This window comes from Erinaceus europaeus, chromosome 13, assembly GCF_950295315.1.
Source record: "Erinaceus europaeus chromosome 13, mEriEur2.1, whole genome shotgun sequence".
Classification (NCBI taxonomy): Eukaryota; Metazoa; Chordata; class Mammalia; order Eulipotyphla; family Erinaceidae; genus Erinaceus; species Erinaceus europaeus.
In genome coordinates, this window is record NC_080174.1 from 24,430,873 (window position 1) to 24,447,858 (window position 16,986).

The following is a 16,986-nucleotide window of genomic DNA, read 5'->3' on the forward strand; positions in this document are numbered from 1 at the left end:
CATCCTACTTATATTGTGAATTCATTTTGAGTAACAAGTTTTCCTCTGTGAAATACTCTGCTGAGTGGTCTGGAAGGTGGTACAGTCGATAAACTATTGAATCCCTTGCTTGGTTCTCTTTTTTATCTTACCTTTCTCACTAATAAATTACACACACACACACACACACACACACACACACACACACACACACACACACACATATATATATATATATATATATATATATATATATATATATATATATAATCTGTTAGGGAATGTGAGTAGAGCCAGAAGTAAGATCTAGTGCCTTTGATATGTTTCATATCAAATTTATTTCAGGAACCCATTATGAATTCCTCTTAAAAAATAAAAGTACTTACTTATTTTGCTGACATCTGGAGATGTTACTTCCTCAAATGTTAGTCAGTGTTTATGTAACTGAAAGTGAATCTAGACTTCTACTTTCAAAGGCTCAGTTAGATTCTTGTTTTCTTATGTAGATGGATTTGTGAAGACCCTAAAATAATCATCAATATCACTGATTTTTGTTTAAGTACACATATATCATCTAAATCAAAATTATGGCTTTTTGTTTATCATTTTATTAGAAGTTTAACAGTTTACAATACAGTTGTTGACAGATGGGTACAATTTCTCTTCTCCCCATATAGATGAGTGTCTAAGAAAGATGCAATATATATATTGTAACCAAGACAACCATGACTTTTAAGGGAAAAAATACATTCAACAAATTTTGGAGGGTTTTATTTTGCCATAAGAAGAGTAATTTTTAGTCTAACTAAAAATAATCATATGTACTACTGTGCAAAAGAATATAGAAGGGGGTCTGGGAGATATAAAAATGGCTTTGAAAAAAAAACAAAAACACTTTCATGTCTGAGACTCCAAGATCTCATGTTCAGTCCCTTGTAATACCATAAACTGGAACTAAGTAATTCTCTGGTGAAAAATAAATAAATAAATAAATAAATAAATAAATAGGGACTTGGGGCACCTGATTTAGTGCAAACATTACAGTGGGTAAGACCTGGTCTAGCCTTCCAGTACCCACATGCAGGAAAAAAGCTTCACAAGCAGTCAAGTAGTATTGCAGATGTCTTTCTGTCTCTCTTCATACTTAATTTCTCTAGCTCTATCCAAAATAATATATATATATGTATTAGTTAATAGGAATGTATATTAAAAACATTCCCAACAACAACAGTCTGAGTCCCTTCCTTCACCCCCCCTATAGTGGAGAAAATATATATTTTTAAAAATTAAAAGTAAATAAATTATATATATAAAGACACAAAGTAGATTTGCTCTTTTTCAGTTCCACTAGTAAAACAAAACATCTTTATTATGATGTATTAAATGGAAGGTTTGATGCTTTTTAGTTCTTTCTTTTCTTTCTTTTCCTATATTGCCACCAAGAGTACTGCTCAGGTTCTGTGCTTGCAGGATGAATCCACTGCTTTCAGCGGCCATGTTTCCGTTTTTTCTTTTTGTCCTTTGGACAGATAGAAATTGAGAGGAAGGAGAGGTAAGATGGCGGCGGCCTGAGAAATCGCCGTGCTCTGATAGCGACAGCGAGTGCTCTGATAGCATCGTCGGCAACGGTAGGATTTTCTGCCTTTAGCAGGCCAGTCAATAAGGGGGGGGGCACCAAAGAAGTGATTACAGTTTAATTTGGGTTAACAATTAGAGCAAAGGTGACACGGACTAGCGGGGCTCCAGAATTCCCAGGCGGCGCCAGGCAAGGCGAGTGCGCCGGGCATTGTCCTCCGCCTGCCCGGGAAGGCGGCTCCTCCGCCTGTTGCAGAGCGCGGCGGGCAGAGGACCCGGAGAGAGCACTTTAGCTCGGGGGCTGCCTCTTGGGAGTTGCCAGGGTCCACCGCGACCCTGAGGGTGGATCCAAAGACTTCTTGAGTATAGCTCTCATTGGATCAAAGGACTTGGAGCTAGTTTTCATTTTTGAGAAATCCTTTAAAAAAGTCTGGAGGGCGGGGTTTCCCGGAAGATGGCGCCCAGAGAAGCGGCCAGCCTTTGAGCTCCGGACACATCTCGTGTAAACAATAGGATTTTCTGCCTTTAGCAGGCCAGCCAATAAGGGGCCATAACGGTCATACCAAGGATGTGTCTATAACTTAATTTGGGTTAAGAATTAGAGTAGGGAAAAAAATTCTTTTTTCTTCCTTTTAATTTTCAAGCATACATCCTTCCCGCCGCCCCCCCCCCCCCCATAAGCAGTGCCTGGGACCAGCTACTAGCAGGATACCCCATACCACCAAACAGGGTTTTTTTTTTTCTTTTTTTTTTTTTTTTTTCCTTTTTTTTTTTTTTTTAATTCACTGATACACATTTGGGAAGTTCCTCGCACTGCTCTTTGATTACAACTCTTCTTCTTATCTTCTCCCTTTTCTCTCTCTTATCTCTCTCTATCTCTCTCTCTCTTTTTTTTTTTTAATCTTGTCATACACTTCTTTCTTCTTTGCCTTTCTGAATTTGTGAATTACTTTGGGGAAGAAATCTGACCCAGAGTGGACTCTCTACGTGTGTATCTCTGCTCTAGTTCCCTTTACACTCTTGTTACCCTTAGAATATACACTGGATAGTAGATTTGCATAACTGTCTATTCTTGCTATCCTCTCTTCCTTTTCTCTTCCTTCACTGGGATTTGGTTACTATTTTTTCACGGACTGGAGAAATTGTTTGGCTAACTGGTAACGATTAAACTCCTTCAATACTTACTTCAGTTGCTACTGTTATTCCGGAGGTTGGTGAGTGCAATTGTCATAAAGGTATTTAGTACAGTGTTACTTGTGCTCAAAACACAACAACTGAGGAACAACAGAGCATTAAAAAAAAAGAGAGAGAAACACATAAATTAAAAAAAAAAATGGGTAGATTAAAAACAAATAAAACTGCTACCCCAATGAATGAAGACAAGAGCCCAGAAGAAACCACAAATCAGTCAGAAGTAACCATAGATAAGAAAAGTATGCAAGCAATAATAAACTTATTAATCACAGAAATGAAAACAACATTGGAGGAAAGAAATGGCAGTATTAGGGAAACAACAGTTGAGACCCCCAAGGAAAATACTGATTATCTTGAGACAATTAGAGAACTGAAAGCTGAAATAGCTGTAATGAAGAAAGAAGCTGAGGCAAGGGAAAGCAGACTAACAGAAGCAGAAAACAGAATTAGTCAGACAGAGGATGAGTTAGAGAAAACTAAGAAAGAGGTGAAAGAGCTTAAAAAGAGATTGAGAGACACTGAAAACAACAACAGAGACATATGGGATGATCTCAAAAGAAGTAACATTCGTATAATTGGCCTGCCAGAGGAAGAAAGAGAGGAAGGGGAAGCAAACATCCTAGAGGAAATAATACAAGAAAATTTCCCAGACCTGAATAACAGAAAGGATATCAAGGTGCAAGAGGCCCAAAGAGTACCAAACAGAATCAACCCAGACCTGAAAACACCAAGACACATCATAGTCACAATGAGAAGAAGTAAGGATAAAGAAAGGATCCTAAAGGCTGCAAGAGAGAAACAAAAAGTCACATACAGGGGAAAACCCATAAGACTTTCTGCAGATTTCTCAACTCAAACTCTAAAAGCCAGAAGGGAGTGGCAAGATATCTATCGAGCCCTGAATGAAAAAGGGTTTCAACCAAGGATTATGTATCCTGCTAGACTTTCATTCAAGCTAGATGGAGGGATCAAAACGTTCTTAGACAAACAACAGTTAAAGGAGGCAACTATCACCAAGCCGGCCCTGAAAGAGGTACTAAAAGACCTCTTATAAACAAGAACATCACTATAATACTTGTAATATATCAGAGTAAACAAATTGTTTTTTAGAACAATGGCACTACAATACATTAAATCCATAATATCAATAAATGTCAATGGCTTAAACTCACCCATCAAAAGGCACAGGGTGGGGGGATGGATCAGAAAACATAACCCAACCATATGCTGCTTGCAAGAATCACATCTGTCACAACAAGATAAACACAGACTTAAAGTGAAAGGATGGAAAACTATCATACAGGCTAACGGTCCACAAAAAAGGGCAGGAACAGCCATTCTCATCTCAGACACGATAGATTTTAAATTAAATAAAGTAATAAAAGATAGGCAAGGACATTACATAATGATTAGAGGATCAATCAGCCAAGAAGACTTAACAATTATTAACATCTATGCACCCAACGAGGGACCATCTAAATACATTAAACACCTATTGAAAGAATTTCAAAAATACATCAATAGTAATACAATAATAGTGGGAGACTTCAATACCCCACTCTCACACTTAGACAGATCAACAAAGCAGAGAACCAATAAAGATACAAGAGAATTGAATGAAGAGATTGACAGACTAGACCTCTTGGACATTTTCAGACTCCTCCACCCCAAAAAACTGGAATACACCTTCTTTTCAAATCCACACAACACATACTCAAGGATAGACCACATGTTAGGTCACAAAGACAGCATCAATAAATTCAAGAGCATTGAAATCATCCCAAGTATCTTCTCAGACCACAGTGGAGTAAAACTAACTTTTAACAACAAATGGAAAATTATTAAAAGACATAGAATTTGGAAACTAAACAACATGCTCCTTAAGAACCACTGGGTCAGACACTCACTCAAACAGGAAATTCAAATGTTCCTGGAAACTAATGAAAATGAAGACACAACCTATCAAAATATTTGGGACACAGCTAAAGCAGTACTGAGAGGGAAACTTATAGCTATACAATCACATATTAAACACCAAGAAGAAGCCCAAATGAACGAACTTACTACACACCTCAAGGACTTAGAGGAAGAGGAACAAAGGAACCCTAAGGCAACCAGAAGGACAGAAATCACTAAAGTTAGAGCAGAAATAAACAACATCGAAAATAAAAGAACCATACAAAAGATCAATGAAGCCAAATGTTGGTTCTTTGAAAGATTAAACAAAATTGACAAACCCCTAGCCAGACTCACCAAACAAAAAAGAGAGAAGACTCAAATTAATAGAATTGTCAACGATACAGGAGATATCACAACTGACACCACAGAAATCCAGAGAATTCTGCAAAACTTCTATAAAGAACTATATGCCACCAAGCTAGAGAATCTGGAAGAAATGGAACAATTCCTAGAAACCTATGCACTTCCAAAACTGAACCAAGAAGAACTACAAAATCTAAATGCACCAATCACAGACAAAGAAATTGAAACCGTTATTAAGAATCTCCCCAACAACAAAAGTCCTGGACCAGATGGCTTCACAAACGAATTCTACAAAACTTTCAGGAAACAGTTAATACCCATACTTCTTAAACTATTCCATAAGATTGAAGAAACAGGAATACTCCCTTCCACCTTTTATGAAGCCAACATCACCCTGATACCAAAAGCTGATAGGGACAGAACAAAAAAGGAAAACTACAGACCAATAACTCTGATGAACATAGATGCCAAAATATTAAACAAGATCTTGGCCAACCGGATACAGCAACACATCAAAAAGATTGTTCATCATGACCAAGTGGGATTCATCCCAGGAATGCAAGGCTGGTTCAACATCCGTAAATCAATCAATGTCATTCATCACATCAATAAAAGCAAAGCCAAAAACCACATGATTATCTCAATAGATGCAGAGAAAGCCTTTGACAAAATCCAACACCCATTCATGCTCAAAACTCTACAAAAAATGGGAATAGATGGGAAATTCCTCAAGATAGTGGAGTCTATATATAGCAAACCTACAGCCAACATCATACTCAATGGAGAGAAGCTGAAAGCATTCCCCCTCAGATCAGGGACTAGACAGGGCTGCCCACTGTCACCATTACTCTTCAACATAGTATTGGAAGTTCTTGCCATAGCAATCAGGCAAGAGAAAGAAATCAAAGGGATACAGATTGGAAGGGAAGAAGTCAAGCTCTCACTATTTGCAGATGATATGATAGTATACATAGAAAGACCTAAAGAATCCAGTAGAAAATTACTGGAAGTTGTTAGGCAATATAGCAAGGTATCAGGCTACAAAATCAATGTACAAAAATCAGTGGCATTTCTTTATGCAAACACTAAATCTGAAGAAGAAGACATCCAGAAATCACTCCCATTTACTGTTTCAGCAAAATCAATCAAATACCTAGGAATAAAGTTGACCAAAGAAGTGAAAGACTTGTATGCTGAAAACTATGAGTCGCTACTCAAGGAGATAGAAATTGATACCAAGAAATGGAAAGATATCCCATGCTCATGGATTGGAAGAATAAATATCATCAAAATGAACATTCTCCCCAGAGCCATATACAAATTTAATGCAATACCCATCAAAGTTCCACCAAGCTTCTTTAAGAGAATAGAACAAACACTACAATCATTTATCTGGAACCTGAAAACACCTAGAATTGCCAAAACCATCCTAAGGAAAAGAAACAGAAATGGAGGCATCACACTCCCAGACCTTAAACTATATTATAAAGCCATCATCATCAAAACAGCATGGTACTGGAACAAAAATAGGCACACAGACCAGTGGAACAGAATTGAAAGCCCAGAAGTAAATCCCAACACCTATGGGCATCTAATCTTTGATAAGGGGGCCCAAAGGATTAAATGGAAGAAGGAGGCTCTCTTCAATAAATGGTGCTGGGAAAACTGGGTTGAAACATGCAGAAGAATGAAATTGAACCACTTTATCTCACCAGAAACAAAAATCAACTCCAAATGGATCAAAGCCCTAGATGTCAGACCAGAAACAATCAAATACTTAGATGAAAACATTGGTAAAACACTTTCCCATCTACACCTCAAGGATATCTTTGATGAATCAAACCCAACTGCAAGGAAGACCAAAGCAGAAACAAACCAATGGGACTACATCAAATTGAAAAGCTTCTGCACATCCAAAGAAACTGTTAAACAAACAGAGAGACCCCTCACAGAATGGGAGAAGATCTTCACATGCCAGACATCAGACAAGAAACTAATCACCAAAATATATAAAGAGCTCAGCAAACTCAGCCGCAAAAAAGCAAATGACCCCATCCAAAAATGGGCAGAGGAAATGAACAAAACATTCACCACAGAGGAGATCCAAAAGGCTAACAAACATATGAAAAACTGCTCTAGGTCACTGATTGTCAGAGAAATGCAAATTAAGACAACACTAAGATACCACCTCACTCCTGTAAGAATGGCATACATCAAAAAGGACAGCAACAACAAATGCTGGAGAGGATGTGGGGACAGAGGAACTCTTTTACATTGCTGGTGGGAATGTAAATTGGTACAGCCTCTGTGGAGAGCAGTCTGGAAAACTCTCAGAAGGCTAGACATGGACCTTCCATATGACCCAATAATTCCTCTCCTGGGGTTATACCCCAAGGACTCCATAACACCCAACCAAAAAGAGGTGTGTACTCCTATGTTCATAGCAGCACAATTCATAATAGCTAAAACCTGGAAGCAACCCAGGTGCCCAACAACAGATGAATGGCTGAGAAAGCTGTGGTATATATACACAATGGAATACTATGCAGCTATCAAGAACAATGAACCCACCTTCTCTGACCCATCTTGGACAGAGCTAGAAGGAATTATGTTAAGTGAACTAAGTCAGAAAGATAAAGATGAGTATGGGATGATCCCACTCATCAACAGAAGCTGACTTAGAAGATCTGAAAGGGAAACTAAAAGCAGGACCTGATCAAATTGTAAGTAGGGCACCAAAGTAAAAACCCAGTGGTGAGGGGTAGGCATGTAGCTTCCTGGGCCAGTGGGGGGTGAGAATGGGCGGGAGGGATGGGTCACGGTCCTTTGGTGATGGGAATGGTGTTTATGTACACTCCTAGCAAAATGTAGACATATAAATCAGTAGTTAATTAATATGAGAGGGGGAAATCAATTGTATGTCTCAAAGGTTCTCAAAAGACAAACTGAATCTTTTTAATAGATAGGCTACGTATTTGATATGCGGACTCTCTCAAAAGCCTAGACCAAGCAGATTAGAAGCTTCCAATAGCACAGCTATATACAAGATACTGGGTACTGTACAGCAAACCATAACAAAGGGACTTTTCAAAGTTAACCCAATTAACAAATAATGTGATGATAATATTAACTATTGATTGTCTTTTTGAACCCTAAGACAGCAGGAACCTCACATCTTCACTATAGAGCCCCTACTTTCCCCAGTCCTGGCACCCTTGGATAGGGCTCACTTTCCCGTATGCTTCTCCCAATCCATACCAAATAATATTGCATCCGCCGATCACAACCTAACCAAAGCAACGATTGCCATCTCAACATGCTTCACCTCAGTGTGTATCCAGAGACTTCACGTGTGGAATGACAACCCTTCAGCTTCATTACTCGGGTGAGACCTTTCCTTTTATAGTACACTCTAATTTCATCTCAGGTAGTTCTCTTTCTAACAAAGTCCCATAACCTAGACATACACCAGTTTCTGTGAGAGAGAGCGTATGTGCACACGTATCCATAAACTACTGCAAAATATATACCTGAAAGCAGGATTACACTAGAGTTTGCAGTGAGTACCTCCCTAACACTTCCTCTCCACTATTCCAATCTTGGGATCCATGATTGCTCAACAAATTGTTTGGCTTTGTATGTTAACTCTCTTTTCAATCACCAGGTTCCAGATGCCACCAGGATGCTGGCTAGGCTTCCCTGGATTGAAGACCCCACCAATGTGTCCTGGAGCTCAGCTTCCCCAGAGACACACCTTACTAGGGAAAGAGAGAGGCAGACTGGGAGTATGGACCGACCAGTCAACGCCCATGTTCAGCGGGGAAGCAATTACAGAAGCCAGACCCTCTACCTTCTGCAACCCTCAACGACCCTGGGTCCATGCTCCCAGAGGGCTAGAGAATGGGAAGGCTGTCATGGGAGAGGGTGGGTTATGGGGATTGGGTGGTGGGAATTGTGTGGAGTTGTACCCCTCCTACCTTATGCTTTTGTTCACTAATCCTTTCTTAAATTAAAAATTTAAATTAAAAAAAAAAATGAAATTGAGAGGAAGGGAGAGAGAGCTGAAGAGATCAAGAGAGACACCTACAGACTTGTTTCACCACTTGTGACGCATTCCCCTTGCAGGTGGGAATTAGGGGCTTAAATTAGGGGCATCGTGGTCTCCTAGTCAAGATCTCAAGATGCCTGCCTCCATGGGTGGCCAACACTATATCATTTCTTCTCCAAAACAGAAGATTCCGGGTTCATCTGGGTGATAAGTCTAGCAGATGGAGCCTTGTCTCAAGTGGCCTCCCCCAGAGCTATGTTCTGGCTCCTACGCTATTTAATATTTACATCAATGACCTCCCAGAAACTTCTTCAAGGAAGTTCATCTACGCCGATGACATCTGCTGTGCAACTCAGGCATCCAAGTTCGACATCCTCAAGGAAACACTCACGAAAGACATGTCTCTGATATCTGATTACTGTAAAAAATGGCGACTAATCTCTAGCACTGCAAAAACGGTATCATCTGTTTTCCATCTACACCATGCCTCGGCCTCACGTGAGCTTAATGTGCAGCTTGGCGATACGAGAATCCGGCATGAAGCCCAGCCAGTCAATCTTGGCGTTACTCTCGATCGCACTCTGTCATTTCACAAACATCTCATAAAAACTGCAGCAAAGGTGGGTGCGAGGAATAACATCATTGCAAGACTGGCCAGCTCCTCATGGGGCGCGAGCGCTTCCACACTACGATCATCATCTCTGGCATTATGCTATTCCACTGCAGAATACTGTGCCCCAGTATGGTTCTGTAGCCCCCATGTCCACTTGGTCGATTCCAAATTATATTCCTCCATGAGGATAATTTCTGGAACCATCCATTCCACCCTGGTTCCATGGCTGCCAGTTCTTAGCAACATCGCCCCGCCAGATATTCGTCGGGATGCGGCATCATCTAAGTTCATTTCCCACGTCTACGCTCGACCAGACCTGCCAATATACGCGGATATCTTCGCCCACCCTGTCCAACGCTTGACGTCTCGTCATCCAATCTGGTCCCCTACGCCTACACTGAACTTCTCTGTTCCAGACTCTTGGAAACAGAGTTGGCAGTCAGCTGAGGTAAAGAACAAACACCTCATCACAGACCCCTGCAAGCGTCAACCCGGCTTTGACCTAGCACGTTATGATTGGGCCCTCCTCAATCGCTATCGAACAGACCATGGCCGGTGCGCCGCTATGTTCCATCGCTGGGGAGCCAGAGACGACCCGAACTGCCCCTGCGGCTACAGACAGACTATGACCCACATAGTCAACGACTGCCACCTCTCCAGATTCAAAGGAGGTCTTGAAACTTTACATCAGGCTCAGCCTGATGCTGTTAACTGGCTACGGAAGAAGGGCAAATGCTAGAAGAAAAAGAAGGGGCTTGAACTTGGGTCTTCAGGCACCACAGTGTGTGTGCTCAGCCTACAGGACTACCACCTGGCTCCTTCCAGTTTTTTCTAGATGGAAAAAAAAAGCACTAAAAATATAATCTAATTATTCAAGGTGGTAGTTATTAGCTCCAGAGGAAGCATGAGGATAGCAATCAATTCACCAACACAGACAGTAGATTTCGATACTGCTTGCCTTTCCTGTTCCCATTACTTCTTGCTCATATACATGTCCCTGAGCCTATGATGATCACATCTTTTCCCATCAGTGTGCTAGAATTTTCCTGGGCAGTTTTGAATAGTTTTCCTGTACAATATGAACATCTAGATCTCAGGAAGAAACACTAAAATTTTACATCAGTATTTTTTTCCTGACTCCCTGATAGTTGTAGATGACAGTTGGGGAAGCTCAATTTCCAGTCTGTATGCTCCAGTGCCATTCTTAGCTCTTTCCTATGGCTATTCCTAGCTGCATGTCGCTGAACCACACAGTTCTACCACTCTCCCAGTTGAAGTGGACTGAGACAGCCATAGAGCTAATTTGTGAATGGTTTTCATTTTTGTTTTGCTGAAGTTGATAGTAACCAGGGAAGCAAACTGGAGGAACTGAGAGGGGACCAAACATGTTTTATGGTGTGTGTGTGTGTGTGTGTGTGTGTGTGTGTGTGTGTGTGTATGTGTGTGTGTGTGAGAGAGAGAGAGAGGTTGAATTATTGCGATGGAAGGATGAAAAAAGGTCATAAATGAAGAATTTTTGGAACTAAAGTCTTTTTCAGATGCAATAGCAGAATTCAAACAAGAGAAGTATTAGATTTATGCTTTTAGTTCAGTGATTGCCAGTCTTGGCCCTGCTTCAAAACTATAAGGGATCTCTTATAATTTAAATGCCTACTACTCAGCCTTAGATGTTCTGAAATAGCTAATTTGAATTGAAACTTAAACTTGTAGTATCTGAAGTCCCTGTTGACTCTTAAGAAGAGTAAATGAAATTTTGAGTGTGAATGCAATTTGCAAAGGGTACTCTAAAGGTTGACTTTTATTGACATGATTGCTAAATCAATAGCCATTGAATTTCAAGGCAGAAGGGAAACAGCACTTATGAGGGCATTAACTCAGTTGAGCTGAATCTATAAGTTCAAATTAGGTAAAAAAAAAAAATAAAAATAAAAGGAAGAACAGGAATGTGAATAAAAAATGAAATTTCCAGTGTGGTTAGATATCACAGGAATATGATGGGTAATGTATGATAGAGTATCATATATATTTTCTTCTTGGCATGCTATAAAATATTCTTTTACAGACACTTCTCACAGGGAGATGAGAAATTGTACCAGTAGATGAACATCAATATTCTAAATCAAGTCCCCCCAATAAAATGATAATAAAAAACAAATGCCACAGAAAGCAGAGCAGAAAAGTTGTGTGTCCCATGTTCAATCCATGGCAAGTAATGTGCTATAGTTATACTCTGGTTTCTTCATTTTTAGAAACTCAACAATAAACCCAGAGCTATAGAAAGATTTAATGCAACTCCTATCTTAGTTCTACCAAGTTTCCTCTAGTTAATAGAAAATAAAAGCTATAAAAATTTATTTGGGATCAGAAAATAATTAGAGTAATCAAAGGAATCCTGATAAAAAAGGAAAAGGCTTGAAGAACTATGCTTCTTAACTTCAAATTAATCTATAGGACTATTCTAATCAGACCGCCTTGGTGTTGAAACAAAAATAGACATACAGACTAGCATAATAGGATTGAGACCTCAGAAATAAGGCCCCACACCTAGAAGCAACTAATTTTTGACATTGAAGTCCAAAACATATAGTAGAGAAAAGAGAGTTTTCAACAAATGTGTTGGGAAAATTGAAGCAAAATGTAAAGAAGCATGAAACAGGACACCACAATTTGCCACACACAAAAAAATACACTTCAGATAGATCAGCAACATGGACATTGAACAAGAAACCATCAAATACATAGAAGAAAGTATTAGCACATTACTTTATGACCTACGCCTCAGGAAAAACAAAAGAATAATAAATGAATGGGATTACATCAAACTGAGAAGCTTCTCTATAGTGAGAGAAACAAATCAGAAATGAATGGGTGATCTTTACATGTCATTTGTCAGACAAGCTGCTAATAATAAAAATATATAAAGAACTCAATAAACTGAACAATAAAAAAAAACAAATAATCTTATTAGATATAAAGAGAGGGTCTGGATAGTTTCTTCACCAAAGAAGATATTCAGAAGACCAACAGAAATATGAAACTATGTTCAAAGGAACATGAAGTAGTGATGCCCCTGGTTAAGTGCACACACTATAGTCCCACCTGCAGAGGGAAAGCATCATGAGTGGTGAAGTAGCAATGCAGATGTTTCTCTGTCTACCTTTCCCTCCCTTATCAATTGCTCTCTGTCTCTATCTAATAATAAGTAAAAACAAAAAAAGTTTAAAGTCACTGATTATCACAGAAATGTGAGTAAAAACGATGAGATACCTTACATCTGAAAGAATGTTATACATTAGAAAGAACAGAAACATGTGTTGATAAGGAAGTGTGGAGAAGGAAGCCTTTCTGTTCCCTGATGAGGATATACACTAGTAAAATCCCTGTTGTAAATCGTCTGAGATTTCTTAAGACTATTATTCACAGACCTACCCTATGACTTGGCAATTCCTCTTAGTCTATGTTTTGGATTAATTCCAAGAAAACAATAACACCAGTCCAAAGAAATTTCCGCACACCTATGTTCACTGCAGCTCAGTTTGTAGTAGCTAAAATTTGGAAGCAACCCAGATGCCCAATGATAGATGAGTGGCTAAGGAATCTGCGTTATATATGTATCCAATAGAATGCTATTTAGCTTTTTAAAATGATAAAAATATGAGAACTCCAGGAGTGTGACCAAAAGGTCACACCCTAACAACTAGAGAAAACAATTAAAAAAAAAAACTTGGAAGTCCTACAACATTGTAAATGCAAAGTTCGAGGAATTTTGCCAAACCATAAGGTAGGTACTACTCATGGGAGGGCGCACAGGAGAAACTTCAGAGACAAGTTCTGTGTGTGTGTGTGTGTGTGTGTGTGTGTGTGTGTGTGTGTGTGTGTGTGGTTAGTAGGTTACAAGATTGTAATATTACAGTGTATAGTTCCACACCATATCTACCATCAGAGTTCTGTATCTCCACACTCCCACATCAGAAAGATAACCACTATTAGTTCTCATAAGTTTTAGAAACAATTTGCTTGTGTTTTTTTTAAGTTCATGTATATTAGTTTTTTAAAATTTCACATATGAGTGAAACTATTTGTTGGTTGCCTTCATCTCTTATTTCATTAAGCATAATTACCTCCAGTTTCTGTTTCATCCATTTTTTCCCAAAGGACACAATATCATACATATATATTTAAGAATAGCATTCCATGGAATATCTGTTGATGGGTATTTAGTCTGCTTTCACTCTTTGGCTATTGTGAATAATGCAGCTGTGAGCATATAGGTATAAATGTCCCTTAGAATTAGTGTTTTAGGGAGTTGGGCGGTAGTGCAGCAGGTTAAACACATGTGGCGCAAAGAGCAAGGACAGGCTTAAGGATCTCAGTTTGAGCCCCTGGCTCCCCACCTGCAGGGGAGTTACTTCACAGGCTGTGAAGCAGGACTGACTGCAGGTGTCTATCTTTCCCTCTCTCTGTCTTCCCCTTCTCTCTCCCTTTCTCTCTGTCCTATCCTACAATGACGACATCATCAATAACAGTAACAATAATAACTACAACAAAAATGTTCAAAAGGGCAACAAAAGGTAATAAATATTTTTTTAAAAAAAAATAGTTTTTTAGTGTCCAGTAGTCACCAAGCTCAACGTCTTGACGATACAAAGTAACTTTTGATATTGTATGAAAAGCTATGTAATACAAGGGAGTTTCTGCACTTTATTTCATGTGGGTGACAGGGTGTTTCACTGAATGTCTGATTAAGCTTCTAATCACCATTGTCAAAACCAATAATCTTTGCTTTGTTCTCCTTCATAGAGGGGAAGCCAACTTGTTCAAACTGTCATTATTAGCTCCATTTCCAATACCACAAAATTAAAGGACTGTTGCAAAGAAACAAATAAATTCTAGTAAGAACACACAATCTCTTTGAAAGAGCTCATCTCCTCACCCTCATCCACCCACCTGGACCAGAGATGCAAGAATTACAGGGAACCCAGCTGAGTTGTAATGTTATTGATCCTCTGCTAATCGGATTTTTCTTGAGTCTGGCAACAGTCAAGTGTTTACAAGACTTCTCTTTTCAAAAACAACTCAAAAGTCATTCCCAGCAGAGAAGCTAAAAACCAGAAAATCAATAATATAGGAACTGCTACTAAGAATTTTCATCTACCCAGTGAAGGAGGATATTTATTTATAGAAAAACTGGCCACTCCAGTTTAGTGTGGTAATGACATGGTACAGCTAGTTCAAAGAGTGGCATGGTTGAACACAGCCTTGTATTATGCCCACCTCAAATGGTCTCTATGAGGAAAAGCCTATAATTTAGAGAGATTTGCCATGGATAGTAAAAACTGGGTCATTGTAACAGATATTTTTTACCAGCTCTATTTGTGGATGGGGCATGTAAGAAGGAAGGAAAAGTTTAGTTTCAGAAAACCTGGAAAGGAAAGGAAACATCATTTGGTTTTTTACTTACATGAGAACTTTATTACAACACCCTGAACCATGTATGGTTGAAAACTTATGACAATGGTATAGCATTTTATTAGCGATTTGATAATAGGTAGTTCAGATTTCAGTATAGAATTTTTTTAAATTTTACTTGTTTTATTTCCTAAAGAATCATGTCTTCATCATCTGACTTTTCTGTTTCTCTTCACTTGCTCTTTGAACTTTTGTTTAAAAAAATGTGTTAACTTCAATTGTATGTTTATAATGGTGTTTATCTTTAGGCAGAATGTGAGAAACACTGACTCAATATGCCAACCTGTCTTCTAGGGGAACCCTGGGAATGTGGTTCTGTTGACTGTTTATAATGTATTTTAATATTACTTCTATTACTTGATGCTAAAAACCAGGAGGTACAGATTACCAATATGATTCAGCCACTCTCTTAATAGCCAGGCAGCAACCTCTTAGACTTATTTTTAAAACTCAATTAAATATTCTGTAAGGATTTAGTCTATAGTGGCTCTGAATTGTAATTTCTACATGCCTATCTTGCATTGTCATTTTCAGTTTCTATCAACCAGCTCTGATGCTTTTTCAGAGATGACATTTGCCTACTGGAATGTTGGTAAATGTTTAAAACTGGCTCCCCAGAAAAAAGAAGCTCTGATTTATATTTTTTGACAATAATTTTTGTGGTGTAACTACTCTCACATCATCAATTTACAGCTACCGACATGAGGTCACAGAAAACAGTAGAAGAAAATATAGCACTGAACATGAATACAGAAGCCAGTCCTTCTACCTTCTGCAACCCACAATGACCCTGGGTCCATGCTCCCAGAGGGATAGAGAATGGGAAAGCTATCAGGGGAGGGGATGGGATATGGAGATTGGGTGGTGGGAATTGTGTGGAGTTGTACCCCTCCTACCCTATGGTTTTGTTAATTTATCCTTTCTTAAATAAAAAATAAATTAAAAAAAGAAAAGTTATAGATTTAAACTTTGTAAGCTTAAATAAACATTATTTACCCAAAAAAAAGAAAATATAGCACTACATAGTATTTCCACAGTACAAGTACAATTGAGTTTTAAAGGAAAATTAAAAAAAAAAACACAGAATAACACCTAGTAACAAATAATTAGGAAATTATTAGTTTTGAATATTTATATCTATTAATATAAATTATATAATTAAAATGTGCTTCATTTCATTTTAATAATGACTATGCTTATCATTTAGCTTGTAAAAATTCCTGAAAAATCTAAAAAATGGTTCTCATAAGTTAGTAGGAACTAACTACTTTCCACATGTCACTGGTCCTGGTGAAGGTGAAGCCTAAATTTATGAATTAAAGTAAAACTCATGCCCACAAAACTAATCTCTTAATACTACGAAAAATCTGAGCCTGGGAGGCCAACCATAGAACACCTGGTTAAGTTCACACAGTACGAAGCATGAGATCTGAGCAAGAATCAGGGTTTGAAGCTCCAGCTCCCTCCCTGTACGGGGGACATATCACAACCAGTGAAGCAGATCTGCAGGTGTCTTTTTTTCTCTCCCTCTCTATCACCCCCATCTTTCTTAATTTCTCTCTGTCCTATACAATAAAATGGAGAAGAAAAAAATCTTCCAGGAGCAGTAGATTCATAGCACCGACCCACCGGCACAGAGCCCCAGCAATAACCCGGGAGGGAAAAAAACAAAAACAAACAAACAAACAAACAAACTAAGCCTGTGTGGAAAGATAATATGATTAAACACAATAGAGACAGAGGTAGGGACTATGCCAATAATCAGATTTTCAGCTTTGTCTTTTTTTTCTTATTGCAATTTACTACCAGATCAAAACTTTTACTTGCCCCCCCCCCCCCCGCACTC

At 38.7% G+C, this 16,986-nt stretch overlaps 1 long non-coding RNA gene across 1 annotated transcript in view; it reads left to right on the forward strand.

Annotated features, from left to right (window-relative positions):
* The window catches only part of LOC132542492 (uncharacterized), a 28,273-nt gene extending 12,358 nt beyond the window's left edge, over positions 1-15,915 (forward strand). Inside the window, exon 3 of the long non-coding RNA XR_009553502.1 lies at positions 14,472-15,915. This is a non-coding gene — a long non-coding RNA (uncharacterized LOC132542492). The remainder of the gene's footprint in view (positions 1-14,471) is intronic.
* Positions 15,916-16,986: the final 1,071 nt, after the last annotated feature.